The sequence below is a fragment of the Pelodiscus sinensis genome, chromosome 1 (assembly GCF_049634645.1).
Source record: "Pelodiscus sinensis isolate JC-2024 chromosome 1, ASM4963464v1, whole genome shotgun sequence".
Taxonomy (NCBI): Eukaryota; Metazoa; Chordata; order Testudines; family Trionychidae; genus Pelodiscus; species Pelodiscus sinensis.
The window spans coordinates 117,372,845-117,391,625 of NC_134711.1; the positions used below are offsets into that span (position 1 = coordinate 117,372,845).

The 18,781-nt window shown below is 44.2% G+C and overlaps 1 long non-coding RNA gene across 1 annotated transcript in view; it reads right to left on the reverse strand.

Moving 5' to 3' along the window:
- Positions 1-335: 335 nt before the first annotated feature.
- LOC112545497 (uncharacterized) overlaps positions 336-18,781 on the reverse strand; it is a 70,446-nt gene continuing 52,000 nt past the window's right edge. The window contains exons 2-3 of the long non-coding RNA XR_012900864.1: positions 14,471-14,551; positions 336-878 (exon numbers count right to left, since the gene is read on the reverse strand). This is a non-coding gene — a long non-coding RNA (uncharacterized LOC112545497). The remainder of the gene's footprint in view (positions 879-14,470; positions 14,552-18,781) is intronic.

An 18,781-nucleotide genomic window follows, 5' to 3' on the forward strand; every position in this document is an offset into this window, starting at 1 on the left:
GTCATCCTCTCAAATGAATTTTTGTCCTAGAAATTCCTTGGAGTTCATTACTGTTAGGGGGTCCTGTTCATTGAAACTCATTATTGTTCTAATCAATTACACACAAGAGCTGTAAGTGATCGCATTATAATAGTCAGACCCAGCCATTCAATGAAAATTTAATTACACAGCACAGAGACATGACAAAAAATTCATGTCTATGTTCAGGAATGCAACTTCCCCAATAGCAGTTGGTTACTGAATGTTTTCATGCTACTATATCTTCTCTTAATCACACCCATTTTTTTAAAATGAAGCTGCAACTGATCTATACAACGGTTTTAACGGCCCCTTGCCTCATCCCTAATTCTGGAATTTTAAAGTTCTTTTGTTAGCTCTTTGTGATACCAGACACCCTAAATGATATGTCCATTTCCTAAAAGCACTCAACAGCTAACAAAAACAGTCTGATTCCAAGGCTGGTATAAAATCAGCGCACCCCAGTTGACTTCAATGGGGCTGTACCAATTTACACCAACTGAGGATCTGGTCCTGTTATGTGATTACCTTATGACTCCAGGAGATATGCAGGAACCCCTACTGACCATATTGTGAAAAATCTGGCGCAAATACCTTCTCTTAGGTGTACTGTGCTGCTGTAAACAGCCTGTATATCAACAGCTCAATGTAAATAATTAATAGGCTGCTTTTATTATCATACAATAAAACCTCTCTTGGGAATCACTCCCCAATACAGATGAGCACATAATGGTTAGTGGGTGACTCCTCAGCTTCCTCCAGCGGGTTCTGTCCCTTGTTTCCCCAACTCCATTTTGAACCATTGAACCAAGGGTCTGAGCACTTGCTTCTGTGGCTCATCCTCTCAATAGCTGGCACTGCTGCAGTGGAGGGGAGAAGAGGATTGCTGGAATGGGATTGCTTCTCATAACACCAAACCGAAAAGAGACAGAATCACCAAGCAGGTGAAAAGGGCTGGTTGGGGGCATTCCCTGCCATTTGGAACAACCCCATCCCCAAACCTTCCACCCCACAGGTGTCCTTTAGGGAGAGGGGCTGAAGCTTTCCTCCCCACTCCGCAATTCATACAGGGACATTGCTGACTGCTTCCCTTCTTCAGGGAGCAAGGGGAAAGTGCAGTTTCCTGCATTCCTCACTCTGGCTGGGGAGTGCAGAGCTCAGATGAACCTGGACCTGTCTCAACTAGGGGACATGAACTCCTCCCCCAACTGTGCCTGCTGAAGCTGCAGCAGCTATGGACAGGCGTGTCTCACCTGTTCCACTAGAGTAGTCCTCTCTCCCCAGGGCAGCCTTCATACTGAACACCCAATCCCCAGACCCACCCCAGAGAGATGATTTAAATGCAGAAAAACAAAAATGAATTGAGTTAAGGACCCAGACAATGCCAGGTAAATCTTCTAGTAAAGAAATAAATAATAAAGTTATTCATCTTTGTCAACAGTCAAGATAATTATTAATGGCCACCTTGTGTACAGTCACTTTCCAGATCATTGCTTTCTTCTCTCTCTCTCTCTCTCTCTTTATTGCCTGTGCTACAGAATAAAGGTTTTAAGGAGTTGTCTTGAAGTTCTCTAGCTATTTTTAAAGGCCCTTTATGGAAATACGTTAATGATGAAAATGTAGATATTTAAAGATAATTATTGAATATTTACTGGCTCTTCTTGAACATTTGTAGTGTATCTTCTCTTTAATTGGTTTTGACAGATATGGAACAATTTTATTTTGCACATGAATTGCTTATGGCACAAGCAAAAACTATTTTGGGGACAGGAGGAAGGAATTGGTAATATTACTGTGGCCAAAGTGTTTTCTTATTCCTTTCAATAAATCATCAAATAAACCAATATTCACTCATTTCGTTTTATTTTCTTAAAGACCTTTCCCAGAGCTTGAATTGTGGCTAAAGTTATATGCCTATGCTAATTTAAAGTAAATGATATAATGTACTGCTGGCACATGCCTGCTCTTCCAGTCTAATGAAATATGGTGACTAAAGCAATATACATTGCACGAGGTGCACGGTGGAGTGTGTGTTTGATATTAGTAGGGAGACATTACTAAAATAGAATAGGAAATACTGCCGGTATGCTATCTTCAGTGCTTTTGAAGCTTATTCTCTTCATATATAGATATACATGCTTCACATATAAAAGCTTTTGAAGTGTATTCTATTCACTTACACATACACACACACAGGCTCTTTTTTGAGCACTTGATTAAATAGGCATTTGACAAAATACAAGTGGATTTGTAACAGAAGTATTTCCCAGTAACGTATTAATTATGTTCAGGATTGAATCACATACATTTAATGCTACATTTGTCAATAGTGGACTGATCTGCAAAGACAAATGTACTGACTTACAATGATCGACACAAAAAATGTGCATATCAGAAAGTATTTATAATGGTGACTGACAAAATAGGCAGCATGTGGAAATAGGGAAGGTGTTACCAATGTGCTTTATCATCAGATCCCCATGGAAAGGATTTCAATAAGCTGCATTAGAGTAGCTGAAAGGTTCTGTCTGACTCTTGATTCTACCTGATGCGTAATTATAAATAGGGTGTTGTGTTACTCTAAATAGCATGGTTAAATAAAGACCTAGTTTTACAAATTAGCTTCCTGTACTTGCTGGCTGTCAGTGCTGTGAAAAGAACCTCTTTAGCCTCTAAATAGCAAAACCCACAGCAGCGCTAACTCAGATAAGAGCTACTTGATAACAAGAGCAGGGGAAACCAAGGAAGTTTGCTTCAGTTTTACTGTTGCCATTTACTAAACCTGAATCTGAATGTGTCCAGAAGGAAGGTAACTCCCCCTCCCCATTCAAGAAAAAAAAATCAAAATATTGATACTAGAGGTTCCAGCAGGACAACACCATCCTCTTCAAGGACAGGTGTGCTAAATTGTGGGTAAGCCATCAACAGAGATTACAGGGACAGAGGCGCAAACACTTTAGGGCACCAGAGAGCAGCAGGAAATTAATCACCAGGAATGGACAGTCCACCATGAGGTACAGAAGAAGATAGATGTCTGTGCAGATGCTGGAGAGGGGAGCTGCAACTAGGGGGCTGTAGGAAAGAAGACTACCAAAAGACAGTTTTTCAAGGGGAGGTGTTGGTGCTCCAGTCAGTCAAGCAGATGGCTCAACATGGGACATGGGAACTGAACTGATAAACCATCACCTCACAGCTGAGTATACAGTGCAGGAGTACACAGTGGATGTGCGTGTGTGGCAGTGTATGCATGCCATAGGGTATCCCTACCCTTCGAGCTGGCAGTGTAATTTCCAGGTCAGGTAGCAGTACACATCTTTGCCATCCACATCCTTACCTCTCTTTATTACATAAAAGTCACTTAAATGCTTCTGCCTGTGTTTTGTTGGGCTGTCCATCTTTCTACCCTCAGAGGGTGGGATTAGCCTGCAAGTAACTTCTGTAGCACTCACTTGACATGACCATCTAAAATCTTAGACAGCCCGTAATGTGCCTTAACTATTGTTAGGTTCCTTCCCATGCTATTAAAAAAACCCTCTGTACAGCACCTAACCACATAGATATCCCCACAATGCCCAAACAAACACGCAACACCTTCCCAAGGGGCACAGGTACCTAACGCCTTTTTGTAAAACCCATGGGCACATAAACACCCTTTTTCAGGTTGGTTAGGCATGAAACTCCATGTTTCACGGAGCTTTGATGCTTTGACAGCATACGTGAGGTACAGAATTAAGGTCCAATCTTATGAAGTGCTGGGTGTGCTCAACACACAGGAAAGTCATGAAACTACAGCCTGTGCCATATTTCTGTATCAGACAGTACCACAAAATGAAGATTGATAAGGGATGGGGCACTTTCTGCATGACAAAAAAACCCCTTCTTATATCAATCTATATAGCAAGCTATCCAATCATGTTACTTGAAGGAAAACAAAGGGACCTGGACATTTAACATGTTATTTTCCACCTATGAGGGAGTTCTAAGCTTGGATTATTTTAACATCATAACATATTGTAACCTGGTTAGGCTCCAGAATAGAGTATTTTAGTAAGTGAACCACTTCACTTTATCTATTACAGCAATTAATTATCCTTTTAACAAAACTGATTGTAGCAAGAACACATTTTTTTTCCTGAAGGAAAAAAGAAACTACAAAATTTTAACCAATTAAAATCAAGTAGCTAATAAAACTCAGTAGCCATTAACATGCAAAATGTTTTGTTCCTTTAATATGATTTGCTCTAACTAAAAGCAACACTGAGAAAATAAGCTCTTCAGCAAATGTGGCAGATGAACTGGAGGGAGGAGGAATAAAAAAGGAAAAAAAGGGGTGAATAAAAACATTTTTAAGTGTAGATTTGATACAGCAGTGGTAATTTAAATTAGTTTTAAGTACATTGGGCAATAAATGGCCTCATAAATGTGCAAGGTAAACTCTGAGGGTACAGAAGAGAACCATTTATTGCCCTGTGCAAACTAAAATTATCTCCTAAATAATAGATTTTCTAGTTGGGCTGAATTATTGTGCAACAGAGGGACAGTAACTTCCACTGAATCTCTCCCTGGGTTAACAGTAAAATGAACGATATGAATTAGATCAAGGTAATGTTAGATGTCACCAGTTTTAGCTAATTCAACCTTAGAAACTTTTCCCAGGAAAAGTAAGTCAAGCTAAGATCGGATCTTGAGTTCATGCTTTTAATAAGCTGTTCAGTCTGTACAGGAAAGAATTTGCTTGAAGCTCTGCATAATACCATATCTGTATATTTTCTTTGCTTACTATCATGTTAGCCATTTGTGCCATAAAAAAATACTAAAACAATAGATGATGGAGATGAGTGATGTTGAAACAGCCAAGAGGCACAAAGGTTCAGTTCAAATGACTACTACCAAGATACATTTTAATTAAAGTTGAAGTAAATATATTTCATGACCAGTGTTCCCTATAAGCTGTGCATGTGTGTGGCCTCTCAGGAGAGATTCCAATGATGTCCAGTTGATTAGCAGAGCGCTCACAGCTAGGTGGTACATATTTGCACATGCCTCCTTGAACATAATTAAATTTATTCCACACATGGATGGAAAAATTTAGAGGGAACATTGCTCATGAGTCTACCACTTTAGGTTGAACATTTCATCAGAACATGTTTTCTCAAGAGATTTTTACCATTTCCTGCTTGTATCAGACTGGAAACACAGCATGAAGTCTCTAGGGTGATATACATTATGTGTATATATTAGGTAGATTTGCGAATGAGTGCCTATGTTTAAGGTTGGCCACACATAAATACATCTAATTTTATGAACCTCCAACCAAATTTAGTTCAAGTTTTGAGAGAAGGTTTGGGCCAGTTTTTATCTTATTTAAGCCATCTTGCCCATCATTACTGATGCTGGACTACTAGCCATTAAAAACTGTTAGATACCTGTATCTGCAGGTATTGCCACTATTCGCAGATAAAGGTTTCTCTCTCTGTTACTGTATACTGGACTCTTTCTCTTCTCCTAGCCTTGGTCTCCTAGCCTATGGAATTGATTCTTTCAGTCTTTTTTTTCCATTCCAGACTATCTTGAAGTAGTTGCTTGGAAATTCTGCAGCTAATCACATCCTTTTATATACATCTATCCATCCATTTAATTTTAGGTCTTGCAACCTTTCTCTTACCTTCCACTTCTGAGTTTAACATTCTGTTTCCGGTGTAATCTACCAATATTCTTTTCTCATGCCCAAAATGTCTAAGCCTGGATTTTCTGTTGTGGGTACCATCTTCACACTTTGTCTAATTTCTTCTTTCCAAAAATGGTCCATCCTTGTCAGTTCAAGCACTCATGTGAACAAATTTATTTCGGCTGTATTCAAAATCTCTTCCTGTTTCTTCTTCAGTGCCCAGGATTTGGAGCCATACCAAAGTGCAGGACTAATTCGTCTTGGAGATATTATTTTTCAATTGGATAGGTATTCTCCTATTGCAGATCATTTTGCCCCCTTCTCTCCATTTAGTTCACACCTTTCCACTTCTGCTTGAGTTTGTCACTGAGTTCATCATTTTCCTGTGCTATTGAACCTAGGTACTCATATCCTGGCCTGTTTCATTTTCTAAGTAACATTTTATTGGCTTTGCAATTTTTTGGCTCATGAAAAATAGCAACACAGAGAATAAAGCAGTAGGACAAAATCCTCTTTGTTGAGCACACATTCAAACTTGTATCAGCAGTGTATAAGAATCCATACTTGATCTAGTATCATAGGGTATGTCAACACTACAGCACTAATTCGAACTAACTTAATTCGAATTAGTTAATTCGAACTAAGCTAATTCGAACTAGTGCATCTAGACCTAAAAACTAGCTCGAATTAGCATTTTGCTCATTCGAACTAGCATGTCCACATTGAGTGGACCCTGAACTGAGGTTAAGGATGGCCGGAAGCAGTGCCGGCAGGGCATCAGATTAGGACTTAGAGCGTGGAGCTGCTGTCTCAGGCTAGCCGAGGGCTGTGCTTCAAGGGACCTGACCCCTGCCCCGGACAGACAGTTCTCAGGGTTCCCCGCTTGCTTGTCTAACTCGATGAGGGGCAGCAAAGCAGTCCTGTCTTGGAGCGCCCTGAATGCCCACACTCAGCACATCACAGCACTCGGCCATCAGCCTGGCTGCACTTGCCGCAGGCTGCCATGCGGGGGGGTCAATCGGGGAGCTGCAAGACAGCTTCCACCCCGAGGAGCCCGCAGAGCCACCCCAGTCCTCCCTATCAGGGGCTTGTACCCCATTCCTCCCTCACCTCCTTCCACTTATCCCTCCCTAGTCCCCATTCCTGATGTACAAAATAAAGGACATGTGTGTTCAAAAATACAAACTCTCTTTATTGAACAAAACTGGGGGAGACTGGGAAAAGGAGGTGGGAGAGGGAAAGAGAGAGAGTGGGAGAAGGGAGGGGGAAACCTGGGAGGAGGGAAAGTATCAAACTTTGGTATGCCATATCTTCAGTACTGTGTACAGATGTGATCTCCTCACTCCAGAAAAGATATTTTGGCCTTGGAAAGCGTTCAGAAAAGGGCAACTAAAATGATCAGGGGTTTGGAACAAGTCCCATATGAAGAGAGGCGAAAGAGACTGGGACTTTTCAGCTTACAAAAGAGGAGACTGAGGGGGAATATGATAGAGGTCTCTAAAAGCATGAGTGGTGTGGAGAGGGTGCATAAAGAAAAGTTCTTCATTAGTTCCCATAATAGAAGGACTAGAGGACACCAAATTAAATGAATGGGTGGCAGGCTTCAAACTAATAAAAGAAAGTTCTTCTTCACAAAGCAAATAGTCAACCTGTGGAACTCCTTGCCGCAAGAGGCTGTGAAGGCTAGGACTATAACAGAGTTTAAAGAGAAGTTAGATAAAGTCATGGAGGTTGGGTCCATGGAGTGGTATTAGCCAGGGGGTAGAAATGGTGTCCCTGACCTCTGTTTGTGGAAGACTGGAGATGGATGGCACGAGACAAATGGCTTGGTCATTATCTTCGGTCCACCCACTCTGGGGCACCTGGTGTTTGCCGCTGTCAGCAGACAGGCTACTGGGATAGATGGACCTTTGGTCTGACCCAGTACAGCCATTCTTATGTTCTAAGCTCAGGGTCGGGGGTCTCACTGGACCACCTTGATTTTCATGCAAACCTGCTCCTGGGTGGCCAGGCTGGCAGCTATCCTGCCCTAGACGGCCACTTTCCTGTGCCTAGTGCGGAGGTCATGGATGAGATCCACGATCTCCGCACTAGACCAGGCGGGCGCCCGCCTCTTGCGGCCCCGGGCAGGCTCCTGCGAGCCGCCAGCCTGGTCCCGGGAAGAGGCGGAGGACTGGGTGGCAGCGGGTGGCTGGCTCATGCCGAGCCAGGTGCAGGGTCTGCTGGCTGGGTGCTGGCAGGCTTGCACCTGGCACGGGCACTGTAGCCAGACCGTGCCCCTTTAAGGGCTCCGGGGCCGGGAGGGGGACAGACAAGTTTCCCTCGTGGTGCCCAGAGTGGCCACCAGGGAAAGCTGGGGAGGGCTAGCCTCCCACTGGTTTGAATTAAGTGGCTACACAGCCCTTAATTTGAACTACTTAATTCGAACTAGACATTAGTCCTCGTAGAATGAGGTTTACCTAGTTCGAACTAAGAGCTCCGCTAGTTCGAATTAAGTTCGAACTAGCAGTTTGTATGTGTAGCGCCTATTAAAGTTAATTCGAACTAACATCTGTTAGTTTGAATTAACTTTGTAGTGTAGACATACCCATAGATACTTTTACAATTAAAGGAATAAAGATAAAATGACTGCAAAGATAAAAGGTTAAAACAATCAACATTAGTATAAAATCATACTTAAAGTTGTAATACTAAAATGCTTCTGAAATAGAAAGGCTTTTATTAACATTTGAAACAAAATGCTAGTTCAGTGGTGAGCTTCAGATCGAAAGGGAAGTCTCCCAATAGCCATGCAGCCAGAGAAACAAAAACAAAGGCAATGTCTCATGCCTGTGCAAGCTCAAATAGCTGCATCCTTTCATACCTATGTGCATGGGATGGTATTTTTATGAAAGGTATTAATGACTCACAACGAAGGGACTGTCTACACAGGCACTTTGTAATGACAGATTTGGGCTAGCTGGGCTTGTGCTAACATTCTCAAAACAGCTGTGTAAGCAACACTTAGAAGCTGGAGCTTAAGCTGAAGCTCACACTCTGAAGCTCATCTACCTCTCTACACTTCAGAGCCCAAATTAATTAGTCTGGGCTGCAATGTCTGCACAGCAGGGCTTCCCGGGGGGGGGGGGGGGGCAAGTGGGGCAATTTGACCCAGGCTCCGGGCTCTGCAGAGGCCCCCACGAGAATATCTGAAGTCTGAGGTCTGAGACAGGGAATGCCAGGAAGGGGCCCCCAAAATTGCTTTGTCCCAGGCCCCCGAATCCTCTGGGTGGCCCTGCTGCACAGCTATTTTTGGCACGGTAGCATGTGCCCTGTGATCCTGAGCCAGTTGGCCCCGGCTGGCGGCCATGTGTCAAAATACCTTAAGGGTCTTGGCAGCAAAGGTGATCACAGGCCTCCTTCAAGTGAACAGGTCACTTAAGCACTCAGCAGAAGCTCCTTTGTGCAGGAAAAAGCAAGCCGCAGACAAGCAGAGGAGTGTGGCACTTGATGGGTTGTCTCATGTTTCAGATTCAGGGGCAGGAGCTGAGACAAAAGGATTCTATAGACAAGCAGCAGAGAGTCTGTGCAGGTCCCTGGAGAGAACTAGAAATGTTCCATGGGACTGGACCATAGTGACTGGCCTGAGGATTGTGCAGCTCCAGAGTGGTCCAGATGCTACCACTCGAGGAATAAGGACCTCAGAGTACGTCTACACTACAACGTTAATTTGAACTAACGGATCCAGACTAAAAAACTAGTTCGAATTAGCGTTTTGCTAATTCGAACTAGCATGTCCACATTAAGTGGACCCTGAACCAGGCTTAAGGATGGCTGGAAGCAGTGCCGGCAGGGCATCAGAGGAGGACTTAGAGCGTGGAGATGCTGTCTCAGGCTAGCCGAAGGCTGTGCTTAAAGGGTCCCGACCCCCACCCAGGACAGACAGTTCTCAGGGGTGCCCCGCTTGCAAAGCAGTCCTGGCTTGGAGTGCCCGGAGTACCCACACTGGGCACATCACAGCACTCGGCCATCAGCCCAGCTGCACTTGCCGCAGGCTGCCATCTGGGGAGAGGGGGTAATTGGGGGGCTGCAGGAGAGCTTCCACCCCCAGAAGCCCACAGAGCCAGCCCACTCCTCCCCATCTGGGGCGCGTACCCCATTCCTCCCTCACCTCCTGCCACTTACCCTTCCCTAGCCCCTCTTCTTGATGTACAAAATAAAGGACAATTGTGTTCAAAAATGGAATCTGTCTTTATTGAACAAAACTGGGGGAGACTGGGAAAAGGAGGTGGGAGAGGAGAAGAGAGAGGGTGGGAGAGGGGAGGGCAACTAAAATGATCAGGGGTTGGGAACAGGTCCCATATGAAGAGAGACTAAAGAGACTGGGACTGTTCAGCTTAGAAAAGAGGAGACGGAGGGGGGACAGGATAGAGGTCTCTAAAAGCAGGAGTTGGGGGGCGAGGGTGCATACAGAAAAGTTCTTCATTAGTTCCCATAAAGAAGGACTAGAGTACACCAAAGGAAAGGAATGGGTAGCAGGCTTCAAACTAGTAACAGAAAGTTGTTCTTCACAAAGCAAAGAGTCAACCTGTGGAACTCCTTGCTGCAGGAGGCTGTGAAGGCTACAACTAGAACAGAGTTTAAAGGGACGTGAGATCAAGTCATGGAGGTTGGGTCCATGGAGTGCTATTAGCCAGGGGGTAGGAGTGGTGTCCCTGGTGTTCCAAGGTTTGTGGAAGGCTGGAGAGGGATGGCACGAGACAAATGGCTTGGTCACTGTCTTCGGTTCATCCCCTCCGGGGTCCCTAGGGTTGGCCGCTGTCGGCAGACAGGCTACTGGTGTAGATGGACCTTTGCTCTGACCCAGGACGGCCATTGTAAGCTCAGGGCTCAGAGTCAGGGGTCTCAGTGGACCACTTTGATTTTCATACACACCTGCTCTTGGGTGGCCAGGCTGGCAGCTATCCTGCCCTAGCCGGCCACTTTCCTGTGCCTAGTGTGGAGGTCATGGACGAGATCCACAATGTCCGCACTAGCCCAGGCAGGTGCCCGCCTCTTGCGGTCCCGGGCAAGCTCCTGGGAGCCGCCAGCCTGGTCCCGGGAAGAGGGGGAGGGGTGGGGGGCATCGGGTGGGTGGCTCGATCCGTGCCAGGTGCAGGGTCTGCTGGCTGGGTGCTGGCAGGCTTGCACCTGGCACGGGCACAGTAGCCAGCCCGTGCCCCTTTAAGGGGTCCGGGGCCGGGAGGGGGGCAGACGAGTTTCCCTGGTGTTCGCCAGAGTGGCCACCAGGGAAAGCTGGGGAGGGCTAGCCTCCCACTAGTTCGAATTAAGGGGCTACACAGCCCTTAATTCGAACTAGTAAGTTCGAACTAGGCTTAATCCTCGTGGAATGAGGTCCGTTAGTTCGAACTAACTTTGTAGTGTAGACATGCCCTCAGGGACATACTGTAAATAAACAAATTACACTCTGTAAATACTTTGACTCTGTGCCACTGATTTCTCATCCATAGGGTAACTATCTTCCAAGGCCCAAATTTTGTCAGCCACTTGGTCAAAGGAACAACGGTATAAAAGGAGACAGAATCTCTGAACGGAAACTGAGAAACAGTCCTTTGGAGGCCTTCTGGTTAAAGCCAACATCTCATAGTCAGCAAGTGGTGTTATGTTTTCAGCTCAGAAAACTGAATTCCAGCTTTAGTGGAACTACATGACATTTCCCTTGACATACAGGACCTTCTTTTAGAGATGGCGACTAAAGATGTACCTTGTCCCCATTCAAAAACAGTAAAAAAGCTCCTTTGATAGCCAGTGACATTCAGTTTTTTTTCTCTTGGCAGCGGGACTTGTCAGGGGAATCCAAAGAGACAGCGTAGAAGTAAGAACTTCCAAAAGATGAGAAGCCTAATAAAAGTAAAAGTTTAGGCTCAAAGTAAATGAGATTATTAATTATGTTGGACATGCTATGCCAGAAAAATATTTGATCTAGAGAGAAAGGCACAGAACATAGAGAGAAGAGACACTACCATCCTGGAGATACCCTGCCAGCATCCACCAGAGGGAATCATGCTATAGCCAGATTGGCTGTAGTCCAGTGCCATCTGTGTAATATTATAGACAGTGAGAAGTGGAGAGCCAAACACAGATGCTTTTCTTCAGTTAATGTGGGAGCTCTCCACCCCACCTCCAAAATTCCAAAACAGCTCCATTTCCAGAGCAGCCCTAAAAAAGCTCAGACAAGCAGAACAGTGGAAAATGGCTAGAAGGCTCTTTCATCAAGATGAAGATTCTGAAGTCAATAACTTAAGGAAATCTTTTGGTCATACTTCCATAAAATGTTCAAAGAAGGGACTGCAAAAATGCTTTCAGCTGATTAAAAGAGAAAAACACTTCTGTTTTGGTGGATTGTTTAAGCCACTGAAATTAAGGGCATCTTCTCCGATTGGCTAACATGTTCATAAGTGGGTAGTTTCAGTATTTTCAAAGCACTTTTTCCCCCCTGTATGGAACAGCAGGAAGACCTGGAGTCAATGGAGTTACACCCAGGATGGATTTGGATTGTTGTGTTGCATGTAGCAAGCTTTTCTCTCCTTTCTCTATGCTTGCAAAACTTGAATGAACACATAGGTGCTGGAGCTAGGGATGATGAGGGTGCTGCTGTACTCCCTGGCTTGAAGTGGTTTCCATGATACACAGGATTTACAGTTTGAGTTAATGGGTCTCAGCACCCCCACTATACAAATTGTTCCAGCACCCCCTGAATGAACACAGCTCCAGGATGACCAAAGACTGACTCTTTTCAAAGACAGACAAAGAATAAACAGTGGACTGCTTTTTAATGGGGGGGGGGGGGGGGGGGGGCAATGATCTAGTAGGAATTGGGATACAGCCTGCATCAGGGTTATATTTTCTTCTGTACAGTTGATGGAGCATAAATGGTTTCCTGCATGCCTTATAAAAAATCAGGATTTTGGCCTGAGCCTTAAGGTTCTGGCAGTTTCTTCAGAAGCTTTCCAAAGTCTCAGGATATTTGGTGATTCTGAAGCTACACCCATGAAAATAATACTGTATTGAGAGAAATGTTTGCATATGCATTTGACACACATTGTTGGAAAAACTAGCCTTTTATATTTTTGTGGCACCTGACCCTGCGAGGTACTGGGCAAAAACATCACTTAAGGGCCATGTAGGTTGGTTATACATTTGCCACATGCATGCTTCTAGTGGCATATTTGGTCACAACATCTAATAAAGTAAGAGATTACAGGAGAACAGAGAGTTTGAAGCCATGATAGAAGATAGAGTACTTGCAGTTTCTCCACATTGCATTCCTCCACTTCTTTACTCCATTTATCGGGATCTACCTAGCACTTCTAAACTGTCTCAGAGAGAGAAGCAATCAAATAGCGGTGTCATTACTTTGTGGAAGATTGTAGTGGCTTTGTTTTCACCTGCTGTGGACTGGTATTTTCCCAATGAAATGGGTGACCTGCTAGGATGTACCTGGGTACATTCTGTATTACAGCAGGTATGTTGTATGCACCTAAATCGCTCACCATCAGCCATGCCGTTAGTATTGTGCTGAGCTCTTTCAACAGTGATGTGAGCAGCATAAGTACAGAACATCAGCTGGTAGTTTTAAATAGTACCAAAACAATGGAATCATTTGATCAGCCTCTATCATTAGGCCGCTATTCAAATCTGTTTCAAACCAAATTATTTCCCTTTAAAATGTAGAAAATTTAATACATTTTGGCTTGGGCATCCAGGTGCTGCAAATACTTTCAATGTTCATCTTGTAATTTGCATTCAGGGAGGTTTAATTAAGATTTTCTGAACGCAGGTGTCCATATTAGCCAGAGCCTTAGTCCTCGTCTGAAGCCAAGAATCTAAGGAGCATTTCTTTTACCTTGGCTGGAGGTGTACATAGATCAGTGCAGCTGGAGTCTGCCAATTTTCCAATTAATTCTGTGCAATTCTGCACTATCAATTAAATGAGTGACTTGAATAATCCCTACTTAGAATGAAAATCATTTCCTCAGGGAGAGCTATATAAGGGAGTCTGAACAGTGTCTTCCACAGAGGGGGTGAGTATCATCCTTCAAAGATATTCTAACTGTATGCATATTTCTTAGCCCCCAGACTATCACGTTATCATCATGTGCATCCAGAACCTGATCCAAAATCTACTGAAATCAATGAAAAGTCTTCAGAGTGAGTCCAATTCAGACCTGCTCTAACCAGGTGCAATAATTCCACTGATTTTAGATACATCAGCCTACAATTGAACATGCCCATATATATTGAATTTTGAAGCACCATTTCATAGGAATTAATAATAATCTATACTGGGAAAAATTCCAGTATCAGGAATGGATGATACAAGGGTAACTAGTCATGCTTTTGTGCAAGGATTTTTCCTAGATGCTCTTACAAAACCCACGCATAGTTCAAGGATCATGCTGGATTGCCGTTACAATTTTCCTGTATATTGGGAGTCACTCATGACTGAAGGAAAACCATGCGGTCATTGCTATTTTTTAATTACCAATCAAAATGAAGTAGCTAAGTAAACAAATACACAGGTGGGTCAGTCAACTAATATGAATCAGATGATATAGTGCCAATTTCAAAATACTCTCAATGTTTTTCTCTGCCAGTGACATTTCACCCAAATATATTTATCTCCTCTTATAACCTTATCTGAAGGTTCAAATCACAATGTCATTTCCTGTTCTTATTACAATTTTATTCACAAGAATGAGATTTTTAAATCCATTATACATTCTGTGAAAATCAGTACTGTACCTCATTCATTTTGACCTTTTCCATGTTCCTCATCGACTAGGCTGGCCAATTTCCTTCCAACTTTTCTATCCCCCAAGCAACCTGTGAACAAGAATTGAAAATGGTTAGCCTATCAAAAATGTCAGCATTTTAAAAGTTAGTATATTGCCTACATGATGGCCAAGATCAGTATCATCATCATCAAGACACCACAAATGTACAATTTTGATTACCTCTTAACAAAGGTTAAAGGAAAAAATCCAATAATGGGGTTATACATAAAACAATCTCCTATCAGCTATATTGTCATAGGAAAGATATATTGATAACTACATTGAACTAGAGAGGGAGTAAAGTATTGACATAAATCAAAGCATGCCTTAAATATGCTAAAAAAGAATGAAAACTAGAAAGTGTGATGCTCTAGTTTAGAACACAGGAAATGCTATTAGTCATTAAAAATCATGGGAAAATCAGAAATTTTTAACATTGAAAAGGTAAATATAATTTTTAAATGAAACAGACTCTCACACACTGTTAAAGCCACTGTTTAAATAAGCAATGTTTAAAAAGTGAATGATCAGAAATTAAATTGCAGCTCTGACTATCTTCTTTCCCCTGCATTCCAAAGGCAATCTCGACTGGATGGGAGTGTTTTCTAATCTAATACCTAGCACAAGATCCAGGCTGATGAAATAGCAATAATTTCATCATGAACCCAAATGAACTCTTCTATTCACAACCTAAACATCAATGTAATGATCTTTGTTCAGGATATGCCTTGTAAGCTGTCATTTGAAAATGCATAACTCATGGGTCATTAATATGTATATAGCAACATTACATTTAAAGTTATGAACAAAGATGAAGTTATGACTAAAATGTGCTTAGTGGACTAGTTCAGGAGTGAGTAAACAATTTTCTTAAAGACAAAGGATGAGCTGATTTCTCTAGCCAGGTTTCGTCAAAGTTGATTGGCAATAACCAGTCAAGCGGCCATTCTTCGGCAGTTAAAGGGGCGGGAATAGATCAGTTTGGCTGTGTCCAGACTCAGGGGTTTTTTCGAAAAAAGTAGCCTTTTTTCGAAAAAACATCACCTGCGTCTAGACTACAGCCGTGTTCTTTCAAAATTAAATCGAAAGAACGTGGCTTTTCTTTTGACGGCGGTAAACCTCATTTCACGAGGAAGAACGCCTTTTTTTCAAAAGTGCTCTTTCAAAAAAAGGCGTTCTTGAATGCCAACAGGACTTTTTAGAAAGAGAGCATCCAGACTCACTCGCTGCTTTCTTTCGAAAAAGCGGCTTGCTTTTTCGAAAGTTCCACTTGCAGTCTATATGCTCTTTTTTGAAAGAGGCTTTTTCAAAAGTATCTTTCGAAAAAGCCTCTTTCGAAAGAGGCTTGCAGTCTAGACATAGCCTTTGTGTTTTAACAAACAATGACGTGGAACCTTTTTCACCGTGAAACTCCATATAGCCATCCTCAAAGCAGGAAGGAACTTTATCTAGCTATAACCCCTCAAGAAAATGCATTTCGAAGGGTGGCTGGACTATAAAAGGTGAGGGGAAAACACCTTAGATTTTCATTCTCTTTTTTTCTCTCTCACCTGAGAAAACAATGGAACTAGCCCTTTGGACTGTGAGGGCAGATCCTGACTTAAGAATTTGGTCAGCCCTATTGCTGGGATAAGGATTTCACCTTGAAGTAAGTCAAGTTTACAGTTACTAGAAAGTGTTTTATCTTTATTCCTGTTGTAACTATTTCTGAGTTTAAAGTTTCCTTTCATTTGTACTAACTCAAAATCTCTTTCTCTTTGTAGTTAAATAAACTTGTTTTATTCTTTAATCAAAACGAATCCAGTGTTGTTTTTAAAGGGTATGTCTACACAGCAAAGTTATTTTGAAATAACAGCCATTATTTCGAAATAACTTTACTAGCGTCTAAACAGCCAAACCACTATTTCAATATAAATTTGAAATAGCAGAGTGCTTATTTTGAATTTGGTAAACCTCATTTCATGAGGAATAACGCCAAATTCGAAATAGCTAAATCAAAATAATCGCTGTGTAGACACTTATTTTGAAATAGGGGGCCTCCAGTCCTTCCTAGGGTGCCCTGGTGGCCACTCTAGGCCAAAACAGGCAAACTCTTCTGCTCCCTCCTCAGCCTCAGAGCTCTTAAAGGGGTAGACTCTGGCAACAGTGCCTGTGCCAGCTGCAAGCCTGCCAGCACAGAGCCAGCAGTCGCTGCCCCGGCCCAGCATAAGCCAGCAACCCACTGGAACCCAGCCCTCCACCGCTCCCCAGGATCAGGCTGGCATCTCCCAGGAGCCTGCCAGGGGCCAAAAAAGGCAGGCACCTTCCTGGTCCAGTGCGGATATCATGGACCTCATTGAGGTTTGGGGGGAGGCCTCCAATGTCCATGATCTCCGCACTAGACACAGGAACACGGCTGTCTACAGGCGGATGGCTGCCAGCCTGGCCACCAAAGGCCACATGCGCACCCAGGAGCAGGTGTGCATCAAAATAAAGGAGCTGAGGCAGGCTCCTATTATGATGCCCCGGTCTGAATCTTGGGGGGTCAGACTATCCATGCCCCCCAGGGGGTCATCGACCCTGGGGCATAAGGCCCTGATCAGGGCATGAAGGAAGAGGAGGAGGAGGAGGACAACGATGGCCAGGAGTCGCAGGAGTCTGGAGGGAGCGTGGCACTCACCCAGGACCCCCAAGGCATTACAGCAGCCATGTCATCAGTGTTATCCGAGGCTGGAGAGGCCTCGACATGTGAGTGCCATCACTGTCCCCTTATGCAGGGCAGGGTGGGGGAGGAAGAGGGAGACAAGGGACCACGGAGCACACAGCAACCTGTGCATGTTCCGTGCCACCCTGGGCATGTGGGCCCGGCTGGCTGCCACACGGGGGCCCTGGCCTGTTACCCAAATGTGTATGTATAAAGGCACATGACATGCTCCTGACCCCAGGGAGGGACACTGCATGATGCCCTCCCCCCACATGGCCTCCCTCTGACCTGGAAGAGAAAGGGCCCTTTAAGACCTCTTGGTGGGTGGGTCCTGCCTCCTCCAGCCCCGCCCACAGGAAGCTGAAGGAGGAACTAGGCGTATGAGAGCTGGGAACTCAGTCAGAACTTGTCAGCTGAATAGGCCAGATGCTTGGCCCCAGCTCCAAGGTAGCGAAAGGTTCAGCCATGCCACACGCGATGGGAGGACTAGGTTGGGCTGCCAGGACCCCTGCTGGCCTCTGACGCCTGGCCTGGGCTGCTGAGACCGCTGCCACGGCCGGAAGAGACGCTGAGACCTCTGGGACCCCCGCTGGGCTGGGCTGGGCTGGGCTGGGCTCCTGCCTGAGCCGGAATCCATGGATACCCTGCCAACATCTCCATCCCCAGCTGACCCTGAGGAGCAGCAGCTGACCCTGGTAGGCAAGTTGAGTGGCAAGTTCCCCCTGTGGGGCAAAACCCCTGTGCTTGTCAGCTCTCTGCCAGTGAGGAGACTTGACCCCTGCCCAGCTGGGACCTACCCGGAGCTTTAAACTGCTATCACACCGTTTGTGTTAAACTTTTGCTTGCCCGCCCTGCCCTGTATAAACTGTTTGCCCAGGCTGGACCCTTGACTTTAGCCTGCAGCTCTGCCTGAACAGAAGGCCGGGCCTGGTCAGCCACCTCTCAGCCTACTGGGAGGCTTGGACCCTTAAGTACTTGTATATTGAGACACAGCAACTGTCCTTTAACTGGACAGTAAAGGGGGTCAGTGTGGCCTCCCACTGACGTGGACCCCTGACATTGGGTAACTCCATCTGAAGTAGCAAACTATTGTCCATTGATTCCCTACAGGGGGATCCTCTAAATATTCTTTCAATATTTGGACTGTTCAAAAGAGGATTGGATAGGACAGCACTTACATTTGTTGAGAAAACCTGGGACTGGAAGTAGGTTGGAGTCATCCTGCAAGTGGCAACCAAAGTTGGTGAAAGTCAGAGTGTGACTGGAGTGTGCTAGCAAGCAGGAGCTATTCAGACACTCCTGGTATGACCTCCATGCTGTTTGGCTGTTTGCAAGTGGCCTAGGTTGGGATTTACCACATCATAACATTGTAAAGTATCCCCATATTGCAGAACAGATGGTAACATAGTCCTAGAATGCACCCTGGAATATCATACATTATATATATGATAAGTAGATTATAGAACTGATAATATGCTGGACTCAAATCTGTAAATCAGGGGTAAACTCTGCCTCTAAATACAGGAAGATAATTCCCATCATAACAGCTATTGTTTGCATAAGGAACTTCATGAAAATTTGAGGATGATACAAGAT